Source organism: Schistocerca gregaria, chromosome 1 (assembly GCF_023897955.1).
Source record: "Schistocerca gregaria isolate iqSchGreg1 chromosome 1, iqSchGreg1.2, whole genome shotgun sequence".
NCBI lineage: Eukaryota > Metazoa > Arthropoda > Insecta > Orthoptera > Acrididae > Schistocerca > Schistocerca gregaria.
In genome coordinates this window covers 161,666,237-161,675,330 of record NC_064920.1, presented here as the reverse complement: position 1 = coordinate 161,675,330, position 9,094 = coordinate 161,666,237, and the positions used below count along the sequence as shown (strand labels likewise).

Sequence of the window (9,094 nt, the reverse complement as noted above, 5' to 3'; positions counted from 1 at the left end):
TCAAGGAAAAGAAGAAAAGGTTCCATAAAAACATGAATTAGTCGCCCGTGTAGAAAAATGTTTTGTTCCCAGTACCGCATTTCAAAAGGGCTTCAGAAAGAATTAACAAACTTATGCCGCTTAATAAAATTTTACAATTGCATAGTGACTTATTTCAATGCGATTGCCATAATGTCTTCGCTTAAAGGTTGCTGAAATGACTATTTTAAGCACATTTTCCAATTTTTATTTTTCTAAACTTTCTCTTTTGTATAAATAAGGTTGGATTTTTAGTTCACGCTTATTGGGAACTCATTCGCAGGGTGCCGGTAGCTTTCTTCATTTTCTCTTAATCAGTAATCTGTAAGCCACATATTAAGCGCTGCTCTCAGTAAATGTAGTCATTTACGCGACTGTTTACGATAAATATTAACAACGCTTTTTTCCAACAGCTTCATTTTAAGTAACATATTGATGCTGTATCTCAAGGTTTAATTCTCTTCACTAACCTTAACAAGCAACTGCAATGCGTCTGTTTCCACCAAAAGGTCAACAAAAATTTAATTAATGAAAAAGACACTTTGAATGTTAACAAGTAACCAAATCTAGTTAACAGAGTCTTCCTTCACACCATTGTAGAACGATTCATTTTTAATAATTTAGGGCGTGGAAATTAACAGTTGTGCTATTAGTATTTGATGATGGCCTAATAAGCAGAGAACTGACCCCACCACAAAATAATGAGGGTCCGTTACTCTGTGTGCGGCCTGAATTACCTTCCTCCGGCGCGAAAGAAGCAACTGCCTCCGTGGCGCAATCGGCTAGCGCGTTCGGCTGTTAACCGAAAGGTTGGTGGTTCGAGCCCACCCGGGGGCGTTTATTTTTGTCAACCGCTTTCAATAACTATGTAAGCGTTTAGTCTAAAACTTTGTAGAAAACACGTTTACCAACTTTCCTTACTGGGTCTCTTCGGGAGTCGTCAGGAAATGTCATCCGTTATCGTTATCGATTGCCAGCACAGCGTCAATAGCGTCTATACTGAATTGGATAAATTTTATATCAGCAATAACACGAACTTCTTAAATACATTTCTTAATATGGAGCCTGCTAGCAGCCGTCAACTTCGCACTTAACTGTGTTGCTGAGTTTCGCAACGATGGGAATGCTGTTTCTACGGCAATAGTTTAACATCACTGAAGAAAAACAAGTGTGTATCGTTTCCTTTTGAGAAAGTAACACCACAAAAAGCTGGCAAACAAAATATACTGTTTAATAGAAAGAAGTTAAGCCATTCCACCTTAGGCTGTTTGTAGGGCACAAGTACACACGTTACAGGCACCGAAAGAAAATTAATTCTTAGCAGCTTTTGAATTGAAAAAAGTAGAGAGACTGTTGTTTAGGATTATGTGCACTTAGGGTTGACAGGTACAACAAGAGCCGGACGGGGCGTAATATTTAGGCTGATATTTTACACTAACAGCTGGACTACCTATTTTAAATAGTCATATTTTCAGTCATTTATTAATAATCAATTACAGTCACTTTCATGCGAGATCACCTTCAAATGTGCTTAAGCTAAAAAAAAAAATTAGTCAACAGCATAAAATCTGACAGTTATGGCAGCATCTAAATGCCAGTCTTTTTAATGTCTCAGTCTTGTTCCTACGATGGTCTTTTGTGAAAATAAACTAAAAGTAGTTCATTAAACAATATAAACGGTTACCTATGCTTCTGGAATGAAAAAAGGAAGTGTTCATAATTTTTTTCATTTCAGTTAGACTTGCCGGTACAAATAAATAACAATAATCAGTATTTAAGTATTGATACTTCTCATTTTAGTCCACTTGAGCACCCGGCCGGAGTGGCGCTACAGTCTGTAGGCGTGCGACCGGTACGGTCGCAGGTTCGAATATTGCCTCGGGCATGGATGTGTGTGATGTCCTTAGGTTAGTTAGGTTTAAGTAGTGCTAAGTTCTAGGGGACTGATGGCCTCAAAAGATAAGTGCCATAGCGCTCAGAGCCATTTCATTTTCCACTTGAGCAAGAATGTTGTTTTTCTTGGAAATTATTTGTGGGTCTCTTGACTGGATAATTTGAAATTACTCAGTTGGTCATACGAAGAAAAACTTAGTCGAAAGATACCAAAACAGGACTGGTTGGTATACCTATATCCTCTTATCGTATAGCTCCTTATTACTTCTTACCATTTTCCTCGCGCTTACGTCGTCAGCTTGGAATGGGCCTTATACAGTTATTCTTGAAAGTTAACCCGTTTGTGGGTTGTATAAAAAATGATTGACTGACAACCTGGTAGGGTCGTACACAATGAAAATTATCGTGGGATATGACGCCACAATAAAAATTATACTGGGATGGGACGCCACAATGAACACTTGGGGTTACTATATAGGATTTGTTCACCGAGACAAGGCCGGAGCAGTACGTTCCAATGTTTGCTTCGTGCAGCGACGTAACTTGCAGCTGACAAGCCGTGTGCGACAGACGCGAGGCGTATGGCGGCATCTGTGAATCGATCGCGGCCGTGAAGGAAATGCAAAAATCTCACGATCTACCGCTGAGGCAGACGGACCGCAATTTACTCTCTACCAGAGCCCTGAAGTAACGGTAGAATTCAGTGTGTGACACACCCGTTCGCTGGTCGTACCAAGGACCAAGTTGGCTCACTCATACGACAGAGCGCACAAGGATGCCAAACGTCAAGACCGGTGGAAGCGGGTCAGCCGGCCGCTGTGGTCTCGCGGTTCTAGGCGCTCAGTCCGGAACCTCGCGACTGCTACGGTCGCAGTTTCGAATCCTGCCTCGGGCATGGACGTGTGTGATGTCCTTGGGTTAGTTGGGTTTAATTAGTTCTAAGTTCTAGGAGACTGATGACCACAGATGTTAAGTCGCATAGTGCTCAGAGCCATTTGAACCAATTTGAAGTGGGTCACAGGCCTATTTGCACCATTGGCGAACATGAAAACTTGTGAATTATTATTAGGCGCGGCACAGCACACAATGCCCGGTCTACGACTCCATTGTGTAGACGCGTTCCTTCAGTCCGTCGCCCCCAGCAGACGTCGGCTGGCACCAATGCAGATATAGCTCGGTATTGTCCTGCTGGAATCCTGTCTCGACTAGGGGGTGCTCTGTCTGCCCTGTACTGTCGTGGGCCTGTCCGGCAAGATTTACTGAGGGATGGGCTCGCCACCACTTGCTTTCTACTTCCAACATGCCGTTTCCTGAACCAAGAACCGTAAAAATACCTCATGCTTTTAGCGCCCTTGAAACGTCCCCTTAGAAAAAAATTATGGATTACTGTGTTGGTAAACCTCTTACGTTATTTGATTTTCAAACAGCTGAGCAGAACTGAACGTACTCAGACATTTCTCTCTTTACTTATTCTGATCAACACTAAACTGATAATATTTTTAGCGAAATCTGACTTTCAATTATCTCTACAAAAGAATGGCCCTGACTAACAATAACCTATGCGATCGGTCATTCACGATTGTCACAGTTGAAGGAGAATTTTATCATGCCTTCTTCTCAGCATATTGGTCTCAAGCTTCACATGACCGAGTAAAACATAGCATCATAATGATGAACTATTTCGAACAATCTGAATTTTCCAGTCTTGTCAAATATTTCGGAGACATGTTACATAAGAATCAGTATCTTTCAGACCCATACAGCCCCTCAGAACTCATCCGCATTTGCTTAATCAAATTGCCTGAACATTTACGACATATAATTTTGGCAGGACGTTGCAGAGACGACATTGAAGCTTTTCAGGGACTGTTACAAGAATTGGAAATTGACACTGACAATCACAGAACTACAAAAGGATGCCTCTGACTAACAATAACCTATACCTTTCATGAATCACTTACAAAAATCTTCGTTACTCGAACTATTGCAATACAGCGAGCGCCAATACTGCCAGCTAAATAAAAGATTCTAACTACTGAAGGCGCTAACTACTGATAAGCATAGTTCGCAAATGAAAGATTTTGATAGAGAACAAACAATATATTTATCTTAATAGTATTCCAAAGTCGTAACATATATGTCAGTTCATGACATCCAGTCTTACAAATTTACTGTCTCTGATGGACACACGTCTAGATCATCCGCTCTCAAAACTCTGCCATCCCTCTCTCCACATCCACCACTGCTGGCGGCTCACCTCCAACTGCACAGCGCTACTCGCTGTTCACATTCAACTGCCCAGCACTACAATGGCGAATATTCCAACAATGCCAACCAGCCACAGACTGCACACAGCACAGTCAGTGATTTTCTTACACAGCGCTACGTGGCGTTACCAACATAAAAACCTAAACAGCCTACCTACACCCTACCAGGCTCCATCAACACCTGCGCAGCCCATTAACTTTCTAGAGTCTTGCTCCAGTTGCGTAGAGTTGGAACAAAATCTTAATGAAAAATAGGTGAGTGAGTAACTTGTCCTCTCTCAACCTAACAAAAAGGCGAACCTGGAAAGCAGGGCACCTGGCAACCCTATGTGAACTTGATTGTGCTGTGTTTTTAAAGCACAGAAAGTAATAGAGCACTGTCAATTAAAACTGTGGTTATTATCCAACGTTTGAGTAGTTCATATGAAGCAGTTCTCCATTATTAAACCACATTTTACATACTAAATGGCACAACTTTTGTTTATAAATTACTTTTAACTCATGTATGATGTCTATTATAACTAACTTGCGCAACATATTGTCGACATAGACACAGTGTTTAGAGAGTGAGTTTTCGAAGTTCCCCAAAAGCAGACAAAAAAATTCCCCAAAATAATTCCGTTTTGGCAACTTTCCCCTAAATATCTTAAACCTACATATTCTTTTAAACTATTATTTGTTATCAGTGTTGGCAGCTTGATGAGGTGGGGTTACGTCTTCAGGCTCGTAAAATTATCGTACACATCAAAAATTTTAGTATATAAACTAAAATTTTTATTTTGTTGATAGAAACAATTGCATGACAAGAAAAATGAAAAAAAAAGACTTGCCCTGGGAGCACCACAAGTGCTTTCTTCGTGCTTTTTTCATTGAACATTAGCACACCACCTACAGATACCGCACTTTGCAGCTTGACACCTCTATCCACAATGCCACTCCAAACAAGTAAAATCCGTGCCTATGTTTTTTACTTACATCTACAGCAGTCTCTTAACCACCGATCTGTCATTACATATAATCACAACAAATCATGCCGATGTCGATGCATTTTTGAGAGATCCTCAATAACTGAAACAGCATATATTCGTAACATGAATTTTGTAACATAAAACCGATCAAACACAACCCTCAACTAAAACGACGAAATCCAGTAAGGCGTTTCCTCAGAATTCTACACTCCTGGAAATTGAAATAAGAACACCGTGAATTCATTGTCCCAGGAAGGGGAAACTTTATTGACACATTCCTGGGGTCAGATACATCACATGATCACACTGACAGAACCACAGGCACATAGACACAGGCAACAGAGCATGCACAATGTCGGCACTAGTACAGTGTATATCCACCTTTCGCAGCAATGCAGGCTGCTATTCTTCCATGGAGACGATCGTAGAGATGCTGGATGTAGTCCTGTGGAACGGCTTGCCATGCCATTTCCACCTGGCGCCTCAGTTGGACCAGCGTTCGTGCTGGACGTGCAGACCGCGTGAGACGACGCTTCATCCAGTCCCAAACATGCTCAATGGGGGACAGATCCGGAGATCTTGCTGGCCAGGGTAGTTGACTTACACCTTCTAGAGTACGTTGGGTGGCACGGGATACATGCGGACGTGCATTGTCCTGTTGGAATCCCTTGCCGGTCTAGGAATGGTAGAACGATGGGTTCGATGACGGTTTGGATGTACCGTGCACTATTCAGTGTCCCCTCGACGATCACCAGAGGTGTACGGCCAGTGTAGGAGATCGCTCCCCACACCATGATGCCGGGTGTTGGCCCTGTGTGCCTCGGTCGTAAGCAGTCCTGATTGTGGCGCTCACCTGGACGGCGCCAAACACGCATACGACCATCATTGGCACCAAGGCAGAAGCGACTCTCATCGCTGAGGACGACACGTCTCCATTCGTCCCTCCATTCACGCCTGTCGCAACACTACTGGAGGGGCTGCACGGTGTTGGGGCGTGAGCGGAAGACGGCCTAACGGTGTGCGGGACCGTAGCCCAGCTTCATGGAGACGGTTGCAAATGGTCCTCGCCGATACCCCAGGACCAACAGTGTCCCTAATTTGCTGGGAAGTGGCGGTGCGGTCCCCTACGGCACTGCGTAGGATCCTACGGTCTTGGCGTGCATCCGTGCGTCGCTGCGGTCCGGTCCCAGGTCGACGGGCACGTGCACCTTCCGCCGACCACTGGCGACAACATCGATGTACTGTGGAGACCTCACGCCCCACGTGTTGAGCAATTCGGCGGTACGTCCACCCGGCCTCCCGCATGCCCACTATACGCCCTCGCTCAAAGTCCGTCAACTGCACATACGGTTCACGTCCACGCTGTCGCGGAATGCTACCAGTGTTAAAGACTGCGATGGAGCTCCGTATGCCACGGCAAACTGGCTGACACTGACGGCGGCGGTGCACAAATGCTGCGCAGCTAGCGCCATTCGACGGCCACCACCGCAGTTCCTGGTGTGTCCGCTGTGCCGTGCGTGTGATCATTGCTTGTACAGCCCTCTCGCAGTGTCCGGAGCAAGTATGCTGGGTCTGACACACCGGTGTCAATGTGTTCTTTTTTCCATTTCCAGGAGTGTATATGGCTACTAAAGTTAATACCTATACCAGACGGTCGAATCTGGGCGTTTACATGTAATAGTGATGTCATGGAGAGGTTGTTACCGCGGTGAGCCTAACGTTTCCCGCAAATGGACTGGAGCATTGGTTTTAAGAGAGAGTGACATCTGGGGAATATCTAAAAAACGAAGTATGGGGCGATGTCGCTTAAACAACAAGAAAACAGAGAGTCTTTGATGCGATTAAAGCATAATCGCGATTAAATTGTCTCTGCGCTGTACCAGCGTCAAATTCCGATTAGCAAAACGCGTTCGGCTCATCGGAAATTTGACCGTGGTTAACTCCGTGTGTTATAAAGGAAGACGCCCTTTGTGCCTGGTGGTTATGATTCAAATGCAGCTGCTCACGGAGGTTCGTTGTGATCTGCAATCATCGTAGGGCAGCGAAACATGATAGATATGCTGCGGCGTTGGCGGCATTTTAAAATTCCGTGCGCTGTGTAGGCTGCAAATTAGAAATTCCCCTGCCTCAGAACGGTCCCTGCGCTCGGCAACGTAGATACTTACAAGTTGGTGTAAAAGCAGCTTTGATAAAAACACCATGTAATATCTACAATTACTTTGGCTGCGCAACTATAGTAATGAAATAAAGTACTGTAGAAAAACTGTCCATAAAAAAATTATCGGGCGATCAGATAATGGATTGGCTTCTGGAAAACAAATCTCCGAAATTTCCACACAAAAATGTTGATTTGTTCTTATAACTAAAGAAACGGTACTATTCAGTCCATATTTAAACTATTCGTTATTTTCGTCACGTTCACAATTCATACAATCATTTCGCATGCACAGCAGCCAGAAATCTGTCGAAATCCAACCCGAGTTAAACAACGTACCCACAGTCATTAATTCCACCACTAACATGAATTATTACATTCGGTCCTTCTGGTGGATTTCAAAAAAGAAATTGCTCGCCAAAAATGCTCAGTGATTGAATACTGAAACATGCCATGCGAGTACTCCGAAGGCCACATTTTCACAAGCGAATATCATTCCAACAACACAGTTCTAAAACTTCCAAACTTCACAAAACTGTCCGTAACTACTTTAGCGTTAGTCACGACACATATTAAACGCGAGGAATTCAATATTACTTCATTTTACACATTATTTTGATTCGCACTAGTAACGTGGCCATCCGCGGTCAAAGGTAGCAAGAGATGCCCTTCTTCTGGCCGCGATCGCAGTATAACTATCAGGTAACGAGCAGGAACTGTCTCAATCCTGATTGGCTAACCATACTCGCAGCCAATCAGAATGCTCACTCATTATCATACTCGCGCCGAAACTGGCCTGCACCAATCCTTACATACATCTACGTTCAAAAGGCTCTGAGCACCATGGGACTTAACACCTGAGGTCATCTGTATCCTAGAACTTAGAACCACTTAAACCTAACTAACGTAAGGACATCACAGATATCCATGCCCGAGGCAGGATTCGAACCTGCGACCGTAGCGGTCGCGCGGTTCCAGACTGTAGCGCCTAGAACCGCTCGGCCACCCCAGCCGGCATCATTTACGTCATTCTGATACACAAATATTAAAGTCATGTTTAATAAACGGAAACGAAAAGACAATAAATTTTGAAATATCCTTTAGATGCAGATAATACTCCAGCTGACTTTCTGGCTGCTCTGTTACAATAGTAGTCACACTTAGACATACATCATCAGCAAAGTGGGTAAATTCTCTATGAACATTTTCCCACGACAGCCTTGTGTAACTCTTGCAGGTTACTTAAGACGGTATACAGGGTGTTACAAAAAGGTATGGCCAAACTTTCAGGAAACATTCCTCACACACAAAGAAAGAAAAGATGTTATGTGGACATGTGTCCGGAAACGCTTACTTTCCATGTTAGAGCTCATTTTATTACTTCTCTTCAAATCACATTAATCATGGAATGGAAACACACAGCAACAGAACGTACCAGCGTGACTTCAAACACTGCCAAAGGAAATGTTCAAAATGTCCTCCGTTAGCGAGGATACATGCATCCACCCTCCGTCGCATGGAATCCATGATGCGCTGATGAAGCCCTGGAGAATGGCGTATTGTATCACAGCCGTCCACAATACGAGCACGAAGAGTCTCTACCTTTGGTACCGGGGATGCGTAGACAAGAGCTTTCAAATGCCCCCATTAATGAAAGTCAAGAGGGTTGAGGTCAGGAGAGCGTGGAGCCCATGGAATTGATCCGCCTCTACCAATCCGTCGGTCATCGAACCTGTTGTTGTGAAGCGTATGAACACTTTGACTGAAATCTGCAGGAGCTCCATCGTGCGTGA

The 9,094-nt window shown here is 43.9% G+C and overlaps 1 non-coding gene across 1 annotated transcript; it reads left to right on the top strand.

Moving 5' to 3' along the window:
- The first annotated feature begins 781 nt into the window (after positions 1-781).
- Positions 782-855, top strand: Trnan-guu (transfer RNA asparagine (anticodon GUU)). The gene has a single exon. It is a non-coding gene; the product is annotated as a tRNA-Asn (tRNA).
- Positions 856-9,094: the final 8,239 nt, after the last annotated feature.